Source organism: Triturus cristatus, chromosome 4_2 (genome assembly GCF_964204655.1).
Source record: "Triturus cristatus chromosome 4_2, aTriCri1.1, whole genome shotgun sequence".
NCBI classification, from domain to species: domain Eukaryota; kingdom Metazoa; phylum Chordata; class Amphibia; order Caudata; family Salamandridae; genus Triturus; species Triturus cristatus.
Window position 1 is genome coordinate 232867129 of NC_140586.1, and position 18612 is coordinate 232885740.

The 18612-nt window shown below is 43.9% G+C and overlaps 1 protein-coding gene across 2 annotated transcripts in view; it reads right to left on the bottom strand.

The window, feature by feature from the left end:
* SSTR3 (somatostatin receptor 3) overlaps positions 1–18612 on the bottom strand; it is a 386046-nt gene that overhangs the window by 37603 nt on the left and 329831 nt on the right. Inside the window, exon 1 of one of the 2 annotated variants that reach the window (XM_085601351.1) lies at positions 9496–9750. The exons of the other annotated variant lie outside the window; for it this stretch is intronic. The gene's annotated coding sequence lies outside the window, so the exon portion shown is untranslated. Of the gene's footprint in view, positions 1–9495; positions 9751–18612 lie in introns of those variants that run through there. 2 annotated transcript variants of the gene reach the window in all.

The window sequence follows — 18612 nt, forward strand, 5'->3', positions numbered from 1 at the left end:
CCGAGGCTCCTTCATAGCACCCTCTCATAGTTTGAACAAAAGTCTCACCAAAACCCATTACCCCAAGTGTATTCCACAGAAATCCCCAGTTGACACGATCGAAGGCCTTTGCCGCATCATATGCCCTCAAAACCCTGCGCAGATTTCTCCCTCTGCTCCCAAGAGAGGCCAAGGAGACGGTCATTCGCGCTCTTATACTATCCAGATTGGATTATGCGAATGCCCTCTACTGCGGACTCCCAGCCTATTTGATCCACCGCCTCCAGGTCATTCAAAATGCCGCGGTTAGGCTGCTGTTCAACATACCCAGAAGATCTAGTGTCCGCCAACCCCTTAGAGATCTTCATTGGCTCCCAGTTGCTCAAAGGATCTTATTTAAGATCCTCGTGCTAGCATACCGAGCACTTCATCAAACGGGTCCAGCATATTTGAGGAAAAGATTTTCCCTTTATGTTCCCAATCGCCCTCTTAGATCAAGCAACCTCCACCAAATGACTGTGCCAAAGTTTAAATATAGCAGGCTCGGCGGTCAATCCATCTCTGTCAGAGCAGCGAGAGCTTGGAATACCCTTCCGCTTCACTTGAGAACATCCCCATCCATCATGACGTTCAGGAAAGGCCTAAAAACCCACCTTTTTAACATCACTGCCTAATGGATGTCTCTCTAACTCCGCTTGTAATATGATCTGTCTCCCTTTTCTTTCGCGCCAGGATACTATACTTTTTAGTAACAGAGCGCGCTACAAAAGCCTCTATAATAACTATAATAATATGCAGCCACTGCCAGGGGCTCCGACCGTGTCACTGCTAAATCTATGCTACCAATCAACTGTAGGTTCAGCTCATGGATATATCTACCAGGCACAAAACCTTTCTGATCAACATTGAATAGTTGTGGGACTAACTTAGCCAATCTCCCTGCCAAAACACTAGTAAAGATTTTATAGTCAGCATTTAGCAGGGAGATTGGTCTGTATGAATCTGCACTAAAGGGGTATTTTCCTGGCTTTAAAATGAGCACAATAATAGACCTCCTCCATGATGCTGGTATCCTACCCTTTCTGCAATATATATAGTTAAATAATTCACACAGTCTGGGGGCCAGATTCTCCTCAAGAATTTTATATACTTCCCCCGGGAGGGCATCAGGCCCCGCTGCTTTATTATTTTTCAATTTTTTAATATGCTCCCTAACCTCTTCCTCAGTGAAAGGACTATTAAGAATGGTTCTACCATCATCAGTCAAGGTAGGGAGGGCCTTACTCGTCAACCATCCCATGGAGTTCTCCCGTGTTGTTTCTTCCTCATACAGTTTAGAGAACATAGAAAGCAGATGATCTTCCATATCCTTCTGTTTACAGGATATGTTCCCCTGGTCGTCGAGCCTTAACCTATCTATATTATTCCGAACCCTATCCATTCTGATCTTCCTTGCCAAAACTGCACCAGCTCTCTCACCATATTCATAGTTATCCATAGCATGAGCATCCCATTGCGCCTTAATTTTTTGATCTAGTAGACCTCTATAATCTAATCTAAGGAGTTCCAGCTCTTCAGATATTTGAGTTAAATTTGATTGTTGCTTTCCCAATAGAACATTCTCTAGCGAGATTATTTTATTCTCTAAAGTTTTAAACTTCCTAGCCTCCTCCTTATTTTCAGAGCATATTAGGCTATGGAGATAACCCCTAATATTTGCTTTCCAAGCGTCCCATACGTAATCAGGAAAAGTTGAACCGTCATTGTCAGTGAAGTAATTGTCTATAGATGATCTAATAGAGGTGACTATATTTTGATTGGATAATGCAGACCTTTTTAACGTCCATCTAGGACGTGCCATTTTTGAATTCCCATTTACGGCTATCGAAAACATAATAGGAGCATGATCTGATATAATAATAGGTAAAACTCTCACATCTTCCAGAATCTCTAGACACTGCCTGTCTACTAAGATATAGTCCAGTCTCGATGCATGGCCATGTTTTTTACTAAAATAAGTGTATCCAGGAGCTGCCCCCCCTTTAGCCTTCCACACATCGATAAGCCCAATCTCATTCATCATATTGACCATGACACGCCTGGACCGAATTGCAGTGGCATGCTGATAGTGATTAGAGCGATCCTGTCTTGGATCCAGAAGGATATTAAAATCCCCCCCCATGATAATAGGTGAACTGACCTCAACCAAATTAAGTTGCTCTTTGAGTAGGTGGGTAGGATCATCTGTGTTTGGCCCAGAATATGAGACAATAATATGCTTTTCCCCATTAAGATCTACCTCAGCCATAATCCATCTTCCCGTATGATCTGGTGTTGTCGATCTAATAATACCACCTACACCGAACTTTATCAAAATTGCTACCCCCTTACTTGCAACTGACTGCCCAGAGCAACAAAACGCCTCAACCCATCCAAGTTTGCGAAATAACTCATTGCCCTCACTGAAACTTAGATGGGTTTCTTGAAGAAGAAATATTTTAGCTTGAGACTGCTCTATATACTTCAACACTAGCCTTCTTTTTCGCGGGCAGAGTAACCCGTTGACGTTCCAGGAGATAAATAGAACCTTACAACTAGTCATAAACTAGGCCCCTTACCCAGTATCCATACCCCCCTATAACTGTTAAATAATTCTGTTACCCCCCCCCCTCTCCTTTCTCAATCTCTCTCTGCCTCCATGTGCGTATCCAGAATTATTTCCCTCCTTTCTATCCTCTTTTCCTTTCTTCTCTCCCTCAATTCTTTCTCCCTCTTTCCTCTGCTTGTCTCTACTCCCCAGTCTCTCATTTCCTTTTATCTTTCCCTCTGTTGCTTATCTCACCTCTGCTTTCACCTCTCCTTGTGCTCCAATATATAAAGTAAATGAGTTTTTACTGCAACATTGCCAAAACATGCATTGCATTTTACCTGTTTCTTGTCATATTTCTTTAAATGTAAAGTTATTTCAGTTCTCAGTGCTTTTTAATGAAGTTCCATCAATTTGAGTTGTGCACAGCACCCTCACCATTCCATAAGTGGATGGAATTCGACAAGAATTAAAAACTCAACCTCTACCTGGTATGTCAATGCATAGTTTTTAACACAGGAAGGACGGCACTAGGTACCCGCAACATTTATAGCCAATTGTTGTGACCCATGACCCCCCTCACGAACTAAGTGTACTGCTCAAAAGCAGCTACTCCCTGAGGTTTGGAACTGGTGGAGATGCCCCACATGCTGTGTCTCCTCCTCGGCCTGCCCAGAATATGTGGCTTGCTCAGTCAAACTCAAAGAACTTTATTCGGTTATTGTATAAAGCAAATAACCATAAATGTACAATTTATAAATCACAGACAACTTCCATAATTAAAATAGAAAAGATAAATACAGCTAAAAACAATACATAAGAATTCATATCACAATTGATTTACGAAATGTAAAAATAGTTTTTAAAAAGGCAGTAACAGAAGCAACAGTATGCCAAGAATGCCGGGCGACAGCGTCTCAGTTCCATTCTCTTTAATACTGGGGCAATCCATCTTTTTCTAGGTATGGAATAAAATTTACAAAAAAACAAGATATGTATAGACAACTGGGCTGATATATCATCACAGGGGCAGTTACAATGTAATCTTGACCAATTGTTTACCTCGGGGAAGCTCAAGGTTCTATGCAAGATGTTAAGTCTGAGGCGCGTTAGCAGGAACCTGTCAAAGTCCTTAGTAGTTAACAAGATGTAAGGCTGTATATTAACAGTGATCAATGCAAGGTGCTGTGCCACCACCGTGGATTTAGTCATTTCACTAGTAATTCTAAGTTCACTCAAATATGACATACATAATTTTTTTTAATCCTTTCTGGGTATCTGACACATGGAAAGAGGATCATTAAAATATTCCTTGTCACGCTCACCTAGACTGCAACAGTTTTTCGAGTTGTGCGCCAGAAGTCAGCTCAGGTACGTGCACCTGCTTTTCGATTTCTGAATGGCCTTGTGTGGGCCAGGATCTTTCTTGGGTGGGCCTGGCCCACCCTCTAGAACCGGGCCTGGTGCCCCGAGGCCTCAGCGTGGCAATCACCCCTAGCACCGCTCACCAGTCAGCTCAGTAAAGCGTTCATGTCCTCACGCGAATGCCGGGGTGAGGCAGCCGCCGCCGAGTCTGGGCAGCGAGGGACACTCCACTCCATCTTGAATGTTGTGCAGGTCCCTGTTGAAAGGACGCTCACCGCCTCAGTAAGGCTTGGCCCGCCGGTCGCAGCATTCCTGGACGGTAAACAGCTTCCTGGACTCTCACTGCTGTGCCACGCCACAGGCCTGTTTCTCACTGACCCCACTCTGCCACTGCTGTTGCCACTTCCTTACGGCTTCAGGGGCTCCTCCTGGTGGCCACATCGCTGTTGTGCTTTGTTATATGGGCTGATGGCATCCATAGGCGGTCAAAACATTAGGGTACATTCAGGGCCGGTATGGAGCTTCAGAGCTAAGCATCCATCATCTTCACCAGCACGTCCCCCCCTTAATGATCAGTCATAGCTGTTTTGACAGCTGAGAAATTTTTTAGGAGTTTTAAAAAAGTTTTTTTTTTTCATTGAAACGTTTTTAGGTCTGACTTGACAGTGGAGCTGTTGCTAAACCGTAGGAGGGCACGTATATAGTATTGCCAAATGTAAGTTTGGACATCTTTGTATCAATGTATGACAAAGGCAGTAGGCATGAATTATTTATTGTGAAAAGCGTATGTTAAAGCTAATAGGCCTTTAAAGTTAGTTTGGTATTATACCGTGTTAAAGCAAGTGAGCAGGCACTTTGTTCAGTGGAATTACACTCATTGCTGTAATAGGCAAGGGTTTTGGTGTTAGTTAACCCCTCTGAGAAAACCTGGAGGTAGAAGTTTTGCCTTGTCAGAATCCTTCTTAGGCTCTCTTACTAGGGTTTGTACATTGAATTGCTAACTGCAATTTTGTACATATTTGTAACTTTATGACTGTATGCCGGATGGCTGTCATGCTGGAAAGCGTATGTGCAGACAGTAGGCCTGAGTTGGTTATGGTGACAAACCAAATATAAAGACTGTAGACCATATGGGTTTATTGGGAAGTGTTGTGTCAGAGGCCACCGATCTGATCTGTTTATTCTAAAATGTTGTGACAAAGACAGTTGAGCTGACACACTTATTGTGAAAAGCCTGCATTAAAGCCAATAGGGGTCTAAAGGTGGATTGTTATTTTAGTAGACAGGTATTTTGTTACATATATTCTCATAGAATACCATAGCAGTCAAGGTATTTGATTTTGGTTATTTTTCTGACAAGTCCTAGAGATAAAATATATGTACTATGATAATTCTTTATAGGCCTTCTAGGATGGCTTCTATATTGTTGTGCAAATTGTGCTTGTGTACATATCTGTAATTTTAAGAATGTTTGTTTGATTGCTAACTGTGAGAACGCTTATGCTCAATACAGTATGTGTGAGTTGGGTATTGTGACAAGCCAATGATGCAATGATAATGGCAAGGGGCCTGATTGGTTGATTGGGAAACCTTTTTTCAGATGTGATACGTCTAATTAGTTAATTTTGAAAAGTTACAACAAAGTCTGTAGGTGTGACTTATTTATTATCTATTTAATATAAAAAACATATGTTAAAGCATATAGGCATATACATGTGGGTTGTTATTGCACCATTTTAAAACCAGTAGAAATGTAATTTGTTATATGGAATATCAGAGATTACCTTAGTAGCCAGTAGTTTTGATGTTGTTTACTCCCTTTCATAAACTATGGGCATAGATTTGTGCTGCGGTATTACTTGATAGACCCTGTCAGGAAGGACTAAACAAATCCTTAAAAATACATGTATGCATAGAGAGCTTTTAGATCAGCCCTTCCTGCAGTTGGTATATTTTGTTTCAGTCACCTTCTGCTTTTGTCAGTGATAGCAAACAGCATGGTGCAGTGGGTCAGTCACTTGAGCCAATTTCTTTATTACACAGTGAGCGTACACGTTTTGCCCTGATCAAATGTGCATATCAATCTGAAAAGGATTGCCTTCATCGCCAGAGCTGGTGCGTCAGTCCTTTAATACTCCACTTTCTTCCTTCATTTAGTTTTTCCTCCTCTTTTATTTTGCTTTTTAGAGCATCCTAGCGCTCCCTAGACTGCCACTGGGCCACTTTCCGCTCATGTCATCTTCAATGCATACTCCCCATGCTGTCAGTGCCTCTAAACTGGAAGTCTTGTGGGAATTATATTGTCCATAGTGAATCATTGTTCTACCATTCCGAGATGGCCACCACAGTTAAAAGCATTAGGTTGGCCATCATGGATCTGTATAGCAATGATACACTATGCACATTTGCACTCCAAGATGGCAGCCAAGTATGAAGTTTACTGACTGTCCATCTTGAAACTGTTTTGTGCATAGGTATCATTGTTTTACCAATCCTAGATGGCTAACATATTGCGTCTAAACTTGATTGCAGTAGTGGAACTTTAAAACAATGACACAATTTGAACAATACCATTGATATGTAGGTATCCACTGGTATGAGTAATTTTACAATTTATTGCAAGTGTATGCACTTAGGCGGTGGCATGTTTTCTATTCTCCATTTTTTCCCTTTAATTTAGCTTGCATATGCTCTTTGAGTTTATGTGTGTTTATTGTGGATGGCTAAGTGGGTGAATGGAAGAATAAGTCATTGGGTGAATCAGTGGATGCATATGTGAAACGACAGGTGACAAAGTTGTTTATGATGTCTTATTGCGTACCTACACTCACCAGTGACTGTAGAGGCGCTTTCATTAATGAGCGAACCCTATTGTCACTGTCAATGCTTGTTATTTATATTTTACATAATGTGAGTTAAATGTGTTTGCAGCTGTAAGTATTTTCTAAGATTATTGTCGCATTAATGCAGAACTATAAATACTTTTTGGGTTATACATAGATGACCTTTTTGTGTAAAACAACGCTGGTCCCACCAATAAGAAGAGATGATAACCGAGAGAAGACCATGCAAAATCCCTCCAACAAAATATACAAAAAGGAGCAGTACTAAACCGTTCCATGAATCTAAAATCTGAAAATAACAATATGAGATTAGGCGAATAATTGTGATGCATATTTAGATGCCGCAATAAGAAGGTGGCATACTGCCAAATTATGCACGAGTTAGGGATAGTTTGCTGTTAGGATGTTGCAGTGTCGTCTTTTTTCTTTCATGATTGTGTTGCATCGATGCTAACTAACTAGAATTGAAATTTTATCTGCTTTCTTCTTTTTTGACAATATTCTTTTACTCCATAAGTTCTTGCTTGATACTATCCATCAAGTAGACAAACTGAGATTGGTGTCACCTTCAGATTTACTTGGCAGATATTATTTATTACATCAGATACATCAGACCAGTGGGATGCAGTCTGTGTGCAACCGGACATCAGATGAGAGAAATCTCCTGGTGACACTGGGAGGGGGGCCCGTTCTTCGTGTCTTGAGGGAGTCCAGTAGGTTTTGTGCCAACATCTAAATTTTGAGTGGGCAATCTTAGCCAAACTTTTTTATTTTAACAGGAGACCCCATATCTAAGGTCTTCATGTGTGGGAATAGGCATGTTTTCAGTGGACACTGGTAATTCCCATTTTCGCATTGTTATTTGGTTTATCGTGTGTGCAAAGGACTTCGTATTTTTTAGATATTGTTTACCTTTGCACTTTCTAAAGTACACCCAGAATTCCCTTGGGCCGAGCTCGTGCTATGTAGAACTGCAGGAAGAAAATACTTCTTAGCATGGGTGCTGTTGCAGTGGGTGCCTTTTTACAGCTGACAACCGAACTGGGACTTCTTGTAAGCGAGGAAGGAGCCAGTGGGCGCCTTGAGGTACCAGATATGTTGGTTGAGTTTTCAAAATGGGCAACTCTTTCCCTGAGACTCCTGAGACGGGTCAATTCCCCAAAACATTTTTGAGTGGAGGAAGCAGTGCTCCAGGAGTGCACTTTTGCGCACTCTTACATACATGCCTTTGTGAACTGCCCTGAGAGGTCTTACTATTAAAAGTTTAACGAGGACACAGACCTTTCTATTTGTACTAATTATCCCCTGAATTATTCCCTGAATATTCCCATTTAAAATATTTTGTAGCTAATTCACAAAGGCGTGCAAGAGTTTGTAAAAGAGAGTGCTACGGGAGTTGTACGTTTTACATACTCCAAAAATACTTTGCCAATGGAGTTTAAGAAAGAAAGCTCTGAGCTTGTTATTGCTTGTGAACTTTGAAGCGCTCGTGGTTTCACTTTGAAATAGTTCCCTGTGCGGCTGGTCAGGTGTGGACTTGGTACCGGAGGAGGATGGCATCACCAACCAGGACAGGGGTTTAGGGGCATGAGTCGAGCTGCATGCTACAGTCAAGCGAGGCTCCGCTTAGTTATTGTTAAACCAAATGCCAGAACATTTCAAGCTTCCTGTTTCCTAACACAGACCAGTATCAAACAGCCCCGCGAGGGCCAGTGTGAATGTAAGTCCTTGCCAACCACACACATCACCATCAATGCCCCAGGAGCACGGGGCATTGCCAAAGAAGCAGCTTCTCACCCAGCACTGCCATGGACCCCAGCGCTGAGCAGCGCTACCAGAGCCCGAAGAATGCACAGACCTACGACTGATCCAGCCCCACACCTCACTGCCGCAGAGCTGGCAGGCGCTCCTTCACATCGCCCCGAACAGCACTGCCATGAAGGCCGAGAACCTGCAGCACCACTTAGCACTACTGTTGAATCCGGGACCTGAAAATGACAGCCCCACTCCAAACAGCACCCCTACTAGCAGGGTGCACCCGGCCCTACTCAGCGGCACCCCCGCTGTGCCTGAGGACCAGCAGCAAACAGCAGAACTATCAGCCCCATGCCGCATATCAAACCCGCCAGTACATAGGATCACCAGACACTAAGGGGACACAGCACCACTAAACCGAACCAGAGCCAGCGGCGAACAGCACTGCAGAGCACTGCCATCCACCCCGGAGCTGCCAGCACGCAGCGCCGACGCCCAGCTTCTGAAGTACACCACAGTGCCAGGGGCACCGCGCAGCACTTTCCCAAAGCTCCCGAAACGCACAGCATTGGGCCCCGTCTGTACAGAGCACTACCACAGTCCCAGCAGCGCGCAGCACTATACCCCAGCAGCACAGAGCACTACCATAAACCCAGCAGCACACAGCTCTGCCAGAAACCCAGCAGCGCGTAGCAGTACCACAGCCCCCAGCAGCACATGGCTGTGCCGCAGAAGCACACAGCAGTACCACACCGCCAGCAGCACATGGTTCTGTCGCACTAGCAGCGACACACAACACCGTAAGGCACAGCAGTGCCGTAGCCCCTAGCCCCCGCAGCTCAGAGCGCCAAGGGGACCCCAGGAGCACACATCACCCCCGGCGCCCACCCCCTGCAGAGAGACAGCCGCTGCCCTTGCCCTGTTTGCTGCAGACACATTTTGATGAGGGGTTATAAGCAGACTTACCTGGCAGGAGCCGGATGTTGGAGCCTCCAGAAGGGGACTGCGGTGCGAGGGGGCTGCGGTGTGGGAGAGTGGTGGGGGCGAGTCCGTGAGCAGGAAGAGTAAGACATCGGAGGAGAAGAGAATGCGAGGTTCTGGAAGCGGATAAAGAGAGAAAGGGCGCAGGGAAAAGAGGAAGGAGGGAGGAAGAGGTGAGAATGCGAGGAGAGGGAGGGCGGAGCGAGAGGGAGAGCGGTTGGAAGAAAAGACAGAGCGGTAGAGGAAAGAATGGAGAGAAAAGGTGAGTGCGGAAGGGCGAGGGAAAGAGGGAGAAGCAAAGGCATCCAAAGCGAGTGCGAGAATTGCCGACCGGGGAGAGAAAGGGAAATGCGCCGAGTCCTGTCCTTGCTTCCCTCCCACATATTTCCAATTTAGGAACTCTCCCGCGCTCCTGAGGGGTGGGGGTGGGACACGAGGCGCACCGCTGTCCAAGGTATCCCCGCCCCAGGAGAAGAGCGCGGGATCAGAGTAGGTCCTTCTGGCATGGCCCTCGCCGCCTTCCCTTTCCTCTTCTCCTTGGTGGTGTATCTTCCGTCTGCTCCTCCTGTCTCCTTCCTTCTCTTTTAACCCAATCTCTTTCCCCACTACCTTTCTTTCTTACCCACTCTCCCCTTCACCTGCCACTCGTCCTTCTTCCTGTCAGGTTTGACTTTCCTATCCCCGTCATCACTTTGTCTCTCCCTGTCCTCCTTTCTCTCTCTTCACCATCCCTGTTCTCTCACTCGTCCCACTCCTTTTTTTCTTCCCTCTTCTCGTTCTTATCCTCTAATTCCCCCTTTCTCTCGCCCACTCTATTTCTTTCCTTGCAATCCCTTACTTTGTATCTAGTCTCCGTCCCAGCCTCTCTCTCGTTCACTCCCTCTTCTGTTTGTACCTTCATCCTAGGGCTTTTTAAAAAAAAAATCAATACTTAATAAAGATCTTCATGTGGAAGGAGTGGGAGCCGGCACGCCCTATTGCCCTTACTCACACTGTGATTGATCCCACAGTGCAACCGCAGTGTGTGCAATTATACTGCAATTGCATTCACAATAGCTAAACACACCACAGGAAAAACGACGGTAGCATCACCTAACAAACTTGGGCCCAGATTTACAAACACTTTGTGTCGGGTTTGCGTTACAGACCCGACGACAAGTGTTTGGTTGGTATCTACAATCCAACCCAAATCAAGATTTGGGTTCGATTGTAGCCCAAAGTAACACCATGCAGTGCAATCTTCTGCCTTATGTTACTTTGCCTCAAGAAGGCATTCCATGGGTGTTGCATGGCAGCTCCCTATGGATTTTTACTCAAATTCATATCTACAAAGAGTTGCAGGTAGGGATTTGCATCAAAATCCTGTGCCTCCCTGACACTAGCTAACAAGAAGTATTTTTACTTCTAATTTTTTCCACATTGTGTGTGTATTGCAGTCTGTAGCACACATACAGAAAGGAAACTGCCTTACATCATAGTTTTTGCGCAGGAAGGGACTCCTTCCTGCACAAAAACTATAATGACTACAAGTCAGACGCCCTTGCACTATGGTGCAAGGGTGTCTGTGTTGGGTCATGGCAGCATAAAGTCATCCAATGAGGAAACAGAGAAGAGCAGTGCCCCATCTTTTGCTAAGGCACCAAACGGGACTCGGGCACGCCACACCTAGTTGTGCCAGTCCCCAAGATCATAGAGGGGCGAGGCGAGTGACGTCTGTGTGGTGACGCGGCCGACATCCACTCAGACTGTCGCCCTGATTGGCCGTCTATAGACTTACCCCGGAAGCACTCAAATGCTTCTGAGGCATGGGGGGTGATTTTAAGCTCGATATTGCTGGTTTTCCAATCAGGGTGATAAAAGGGCCTGTGAAGCGGCGGGATGGTCTTTTCCTTTGCCACTCCATAGCTGACTTCAAGTGAAGCCGTCTACTACGATGGAGTGTTCCTTTTTATTTTCCCCACCCACCATCCCCTGAGGCAGCAGGGTTAATATGTATATTTTTCTTGTGTTTCCATTGCAGGTTGTCTGAATTTTCTCTTCTAATCTGTTTTAAGGTATTCGTGGTACTGTTGACATAACAAAAAAAAAATTCTCGCCGTGCGGCGTCATTGTACTATTTTATGTGAGGGTATCCTTGGTCTGCGGTAAGGTTTTGATTGGTGGGCATTTTTACGGTCCTTAGTAGGCATCACCATGGTCAATGGGGATGCCTGGGGGGTGGGTGGGGTGACAGTGGTCTCTCATGGAACTCCAGGTGGCAGTTACAGCCAGTAGGCTGGAGGGTGCGGGGGCGGAGAATTTCCGCTTGCGGAAGGCTTTGGGCCATCCCCAGCACAGGCGCATGGGTGCAAAAGTTTGGCATAACAGCACAGCCCCTTTGGAGATATTATTGAGGGCTTAGGGGGTGCCCGGGGGACATCACCTTCTGGGGAACTGGGTCTCTTGCGCAAGGTCACTCCGGTAGGAGGGGTTGGACCTAGCACGTAGTTGGACAGGTCATGACCTTGCACGCAGGCTCAATTCTAGATACGCAGAAAATTAAAAATTTATATAAATTAGTTTTATGTCAGGAATGGCTATGTATTAGATAACATATTAAGGTTAGCCATCTGAAATAATGTAAATACATTGTATACGAATTTTGGTGTCATAATATGGTGGATTGATGGATGGGTTTTCTGCATATTGTAAATATGGTAAATATAAAATCTCTAATTTGTTGTATGTTTTGAATAAACAATACGGCTAGGGTTTTACGACCCCTAACCCAAGACATTGTGTTGATGTTCATCTATGCCACGGGGGAGAGTGGAGGGGGTTGGGATACTCATGGTGTCATGTTTGGGAAGCGATGTCAGTACTGGGGAGGGGACTCCGCAATACCTGGCCATAGTAGCTATAGCACTGTTGTGCTCACTCCCATTCACACAAAGCAGCACTGTAACTTCAGTTGCTGCTCTATGTTGCATGATGTATTTGTAAATATTGCCCACAATATCTATGCTCTGAAGTACCCCTCGACAATTCTGCATGGTCTTTTAGTTCTCGAGTTTCCCATGATATGCCAAGAGCATGGTATGTTTCCATGCTTCATAGGTAAATATTGCTTATCACTGTTACCTGAGAGGACCATCATGATATCTGTGTTTGCTAGTCTGGCCAGCTATTAGTCAGTCAGCCTTTTCATTCAGACTTCTGTTGTTACTGTCACTTTCCATTCAATTTCTGGGCTTGCAGCCAAAATATCTGCGAAAAAATATAGTTTGGACAAAATATTGTGTCAAGAATATCGAGGACAAAAATATTGTGAAGGTAGGTAAGCAAAGTTTTACTGTATATAACTCCACATATATGTACCATGATGATATAAATATATATATCTTCAAGGTAGTAGATGGGGAGTTAAGAATAGTAAATCTATACTTACTTATTTGCACTTATCATCTCAATATTTTGGTCCTTGATATTTTTGACATGATATTCTGTCCACACGATATTTGTGTTTCCGATATTACATCAGTGATACGATTGCTGGACAGGGCCTCAAGTTACCGGCTCAATTAGAGAAAGGATACTGGCATTCATTTAACCACCCATTGTTTAGTCAACCTCTTTTAATTCAACCTTGTGTTTCCTCATGGTTCCTTCTGTTGAATTACTGATAGTGGCTTAAAGTTCCCGGCACAAGCCTCAGGCATCACCATTTGTGAACGTCAATCCCCACCCATGTTGAGGGTGAATGTCACGTAATTTCTTCACCCTCCAAAATTCATTCTTGCACAGATCTTTAAAACTATTAATACGGGCCACGAAGGCTATACGTTTTAGTACTACAATTTCTAATATTTTTCAATGCAAAGGATTTCCATGAAAAAGACAACTTCTGCTAATCTTGCATTGAAATGGAAGTTTCAACGAAAACCATGTTTTTTCTTTATTAAATGTTATTTTTTGTAGGTTTCCTCTTTTTGTCCCATCTTTAGTGTGTTTTAGAAAAAACAACTCAGCATCCATCGGATCAAATAAAGCTCTTAACAGCGGGAAATGGGTTAAATGGTGCTCGGAAGTAGCCACAAAAGACGCTCATTGGAAAGTGGCGCTACCCACCCAGTGCAGTGTTTCACTATATATGATCAGCGACTGAGATCTTCTTATTCAGCAGTTACAGCATTTCTTGGGCAGCAGCTGACAAACATCCTCTTCGGTTAAAGCGGCGATAATAGGCTTGATAATTTGCCCTTGAGAATTCCCATAGAAGCCTAGGTTCTGGCAGTTTCCTGCCGCTAAAGCGGCGATAATGTTATCGCCGTTCCTTGATAATATGACCCTTAATCCGGTCTGAAGTAACGTCCTCAAACTGTTCACAGGCCCACAACCGCTAGTTAAATGCCTTTCCTGAAGGACTGGAAATGAAAGGTGTTGCAACTCTGTGGAATCAACATCTTCCTCACGACCAGTTTAAAACAGTTTTCAACAAAGAGATTCACACAACGTCCTTCACGTCGGATTGACACAATTTCAAGAAAAAGAAAGGATGCCACCCTTGTCATCAATAGTTACATCCAAAGAGGGATTCAAAAGTTCCTCATTGAACCATGTTCTGTTAATTTCAAATATAAGTTCTGACAGCTACATATGGGTTGCTTTTCCTCAGATTTTTTGCCACCGTGAGCGTTTCAGCAATCCACCAACAAGTATCTGTTATGGGGAATGTTCAGGAGCCGCTGCCACACCTTCTTTGCGTCTATCCTCACTTAATAAATGAACGGAGACACTTTCTTCGAAGGCCCCTGATTAATTATGGGGTATGGTCAGTTCAGGCACCTGTTGCTTTTCTCCTTAGAGGTTGATGTGTAGAACAAAGGTCTAGTAGAGGCCAAAAGGGTCCTCAGGTAGCCTGGACTACTGATAATTTAGGACAGTTTTAATCAGAGGAACTAGTTCAAGAAAGTCCTGGCGGGACTTTGTTACTTAATATTTATGGACACAAGGTTTTTTGGAATGACAACACATTTATTATCTGCATAAATGGAATATCATATACTTTAGGCAGTAGTTCTGTTGCTCACACAAGAAGTGGAAGTGCGTGAAGTGGGGAAGTGCTGGTGACATTTTAAAATTACATCGCATTGAAAAACAACAATAATTATCAAAACTCCGCAATCAAATGAATGTAATAATGGAGTTTTTCTTGGCGAGGTCGACGGCGTTTCGATCTCAAAGAATTGAGATCATCATCAGGACGAGAACGTGTGAGCAGAAAGAATTTGTGAGTAGAGCGTAGGAGTGCTTAAGATGCCCGGGAAGTGGGCTCGAAAGCGGGTGCAACGCTGAGAACCAAGTTGGCCAGTCGGTTGGTATAAGTTAGCACAAGGCGTTGGGACCCGTGGAGGATTGGGGCAGTTATGCAGTGAATGGAGGCATCAGGTTAGGACAGTGTGCCTCTCTGGTATTGGCGATTTAGGGACCCACAAGGGGCCGGAGATGAGGTGTGTCTCACATGGATTTATTCCCCTGATGGTTCCGGGTCGCACCGGTTCACCCCGCTGACTTCAGCTGCGTGCACCAAATTCACGACCGCAGACGCCAGTCAAGAGCGGCTTCACCCGAATTAATTACGGGCTGCAATACCTCATCTCCGGCCCCTTGTGGGTCCCTAAATCACTGATTATTAGCATATTTGAGTTGAGAACCAAGTATGATTTTGTAAACAGATATTTGCACTTTATATTGGGGATTAATTATGTAGAGCCTTATTCAGTTTTTAACAAGTTTTAATTAGGAACAATATTAGTTCTGTAAACATTTCCTCTTAAATGCTTTGCTTGCACTTTGACAAACTAAATTGTCAAAACGAAGTAACTTCTATTAAAAAATTTGGGGGGAAAGACCATGGATTTTTTTTCTTTGAAATAAAGATGATTCCCAAACATGCCACCCCTTTCTAGACAAATATCGGATTGAGTTGAACATTTGCACTATTTTTCAGGTCCATTCAGGTACAAATTCAGTGTTCTGAAAATTCTGGCAAGTGCATTTGTAAGCATTCATTTTTAATAATCCTACAAAATGCAATCGTAGGGGCGTGATCCTAGTATGAATTGCCTGTTGGTCACTCCCCTGATGCTGCAATTTGTAGTCAAGTTACACCCCTTGCCCATCCAGTCACACCTCTGCACAATCTAAGACTGCATGCATTCCTTAGATTTGTTGTACATTATGCCCAAATGGACTATGTGAATGCCTGTGTGGCTTACAAACAATTAAGCAGGTCCTGCCTAGCATTGGGAATAATGCATATATTGTCAATGCATAGTGTAGGAATCTCAAAAGCACAGGAAAAAAAAGGTCAGCGCAACAGAACCCTACACCAGTCGTTGTAACGTATGGTGGCTATTTTGAAAAGATTAGAACTAGGTGCAAAGAGCCCAGGACGTGACCTTCATGCGTCCTTAAAGGGTGGTATACAACCTCCCCACACAAATTTAAACAAGAATGGCCCTGCACTCAAATAAACAAAGAAATGATTAGTAAAAGGATGTTAGTGTTCATAGTCCATTACACAAAAGTACAGTTGTATCTTTCCAAATGAAAATACGTAAGTCAGCATTTTTGCTGTAGAAAAGGGTTCCTTTAATTCTTTTATTCAATTGAAATTCTTTAAAATCACAGCACGCATTAGACAAGACAGTCGACGCGTTTTGTCCCTCATGGGACTTCTTCAGGGCTTAACAAGTAAGAGACATATACCATATGGTCTTTGAAGTTGGTCCTTAAATGAACAAGAAAAGTAGTAATGCGACAAGTGAATGGGAAATGTATCTCACATAAGTTGGCTATAGCGTCCGGTTCACGCTATAGGCAACTTCTGGGAGATACATTTCCCATTCACTTGTCGCATTGCTACTTTTCTTGTTCGTTTAAGGACCAACTTCAAAGACCATATGGTATATGTCTCTTACTTGTTAAGCCCTGAAGAAGTCCCATAAGGGACGAAATGCGTCGGCTGTCTTGTCTAATGCGTGCTGTGATTTTAAAGAATTTCAATGGAATAAAAGAATAAAAGGAAACCATTTCTACAGCAAAAACACCGACTTACGTCTTTTCATTTGGGAAGATAGAACTGTACTTTTGTGTAATGGACTATGAACACTAACATCCTTTTAGTAATCATTTATTTGTTTATTTGAGTGCAGGGCCATTCTTGTTTAAAATAGTGTAGGAATCTGCCTTTTATGTGTGGCCACCCTGTATTTTTCACCTTTTGCTAGACCCTATAGTTATGCTGGTTTCAGAACTCTGTGCACTTTAACCCAGCTTACCAGTAGTAAATTGCCAACACTCCCCATTTGAACATGGTCAAATTGGCATATTCCTAATTGGTATATTTTATTTCACATATAAGTCCCAAGAATATAATATAAAATGTACCCAGGGCATGTAAGTTAAATGTCACTAATGGACTGCAGCACCTACTGTACAGGATGCCAAAGCAGTTCTTGTGCTAAAAAACCTGCTTTGTCCCACCAGACTTTTGTCTCTGAGTTTTTACAAATAGAACTAGGGGCACACTTTCGAGGAGGGGAAATACAATGCCAAAACAATTGTTGTGTAAACACTGTCTGATTGCTGAAAAACCTTGCTTTGTTCTACCAGACATCTTTCTCTGGGTTTAGGATTCTAGGATTATCATAGTTCACTCCCTAATTACACCCCAGCTATCAGAGCCCAGGTTTAGTGTGCTGAAGACTTCTGCCATCTTGAAAAAAGCCCATAGTGGGTAGGGTCGGCCCCGGGAACATTTAGGAACATGGTTAGGTTGTGCCGAGGAGTCATTCCCACCAACGTGCTCATGCCAGCCATAAATGCGGCTTCTCCAGGCACCCACTTTAGAACACTCCTGGACCTGAAAAAGATCAGAAAAACACCTAACCTGCTGTCTGCGACTTGAGAAGAGACCTGAAGGATGGGACCTCCTCTCCCCTGTACCTAGGACAAACAAGTGATCTCCAAGTTTCATATGGCTGTCCTCCTGTTAAAGCCAGGGCCACAACAAGCTACAAGAGGCCTTTTCCTGCAACTACCCAGCTAGCCAGTTGAAAGTGGACCTGGATTGGATTCTGCTACTTGGCCTCTGCCTGACACACTGTCGGTCTCAAAGTGCCTCTCCTGAGGTCCTGAGGGTTTTTGAAGTGGACTCCTGTCATGGATTGGGACCTAAAGTCCTAAAGTCAGAAGGTAAAATCTTTGACGACAACAAATTTGGTTGGTGTATCCAATCCGTGCCCCATTGTGGTCAGCTTCAAATTGATATTAATGTGTATGAAAGTGAAGCATAACTAAGAATACCACGAAAGAGATCATTTAAACAGATGGGGCAAGGTACGGTACAGTCTCCTCAGTGGCGTAACACAGAGCCCCCCAGTGTGGGGGGGCCCCAAGCTCCAGAGGGCCCCCTCAGCACAGTACTCTGGCTGGAGAGCTCCTTATTAAGTCCAGAGTGGGCCCCTCCACGTACCTTGCCGGGGCCCCCCCTCAAGTTTCGTTATGCCATTAGTTAACCCTCTAACACCACAATAATTCCTACACATGACGAAGGTGAACATTTTTCAAATAGATCAGCGCTTCAAATACTTTAATACTATTCAGTTATGGGCCCACCTTGTCAGCACAACTAAAACAGTCTGACATCTCTTGCTGTAAACCAAAACATCACCATACACCTAGGGCCTCATGTAGGTAGCCCAATACCGGTCGGTAACGGCCGATTTTCGGTAAATATACCGTTACCGACCGGTATTTAGGCTTTTGCTATGTAGGGGGATAATTTCTGTATTCGGTAATTTACCGAATCGGTAAAATTACCGAATCGGTAATTTTACCGATTCGGTAAATACCGAATACAGAAATGAGATGTAGGGGGACTGTGTGGTGGGTGTGGGGATTCGTTATTTACCACCAACTAATAGTTGGTGGTAAATGACGAATAGGTGTGAAAATGCATTTTTGTGCACTGTGAAGTGTGCAATGTGGCAGACATACATGCCCCTAGGGCATGTATGTGCGCCACATGTGCACACATGGAAGAATCAGGGGTGCAAC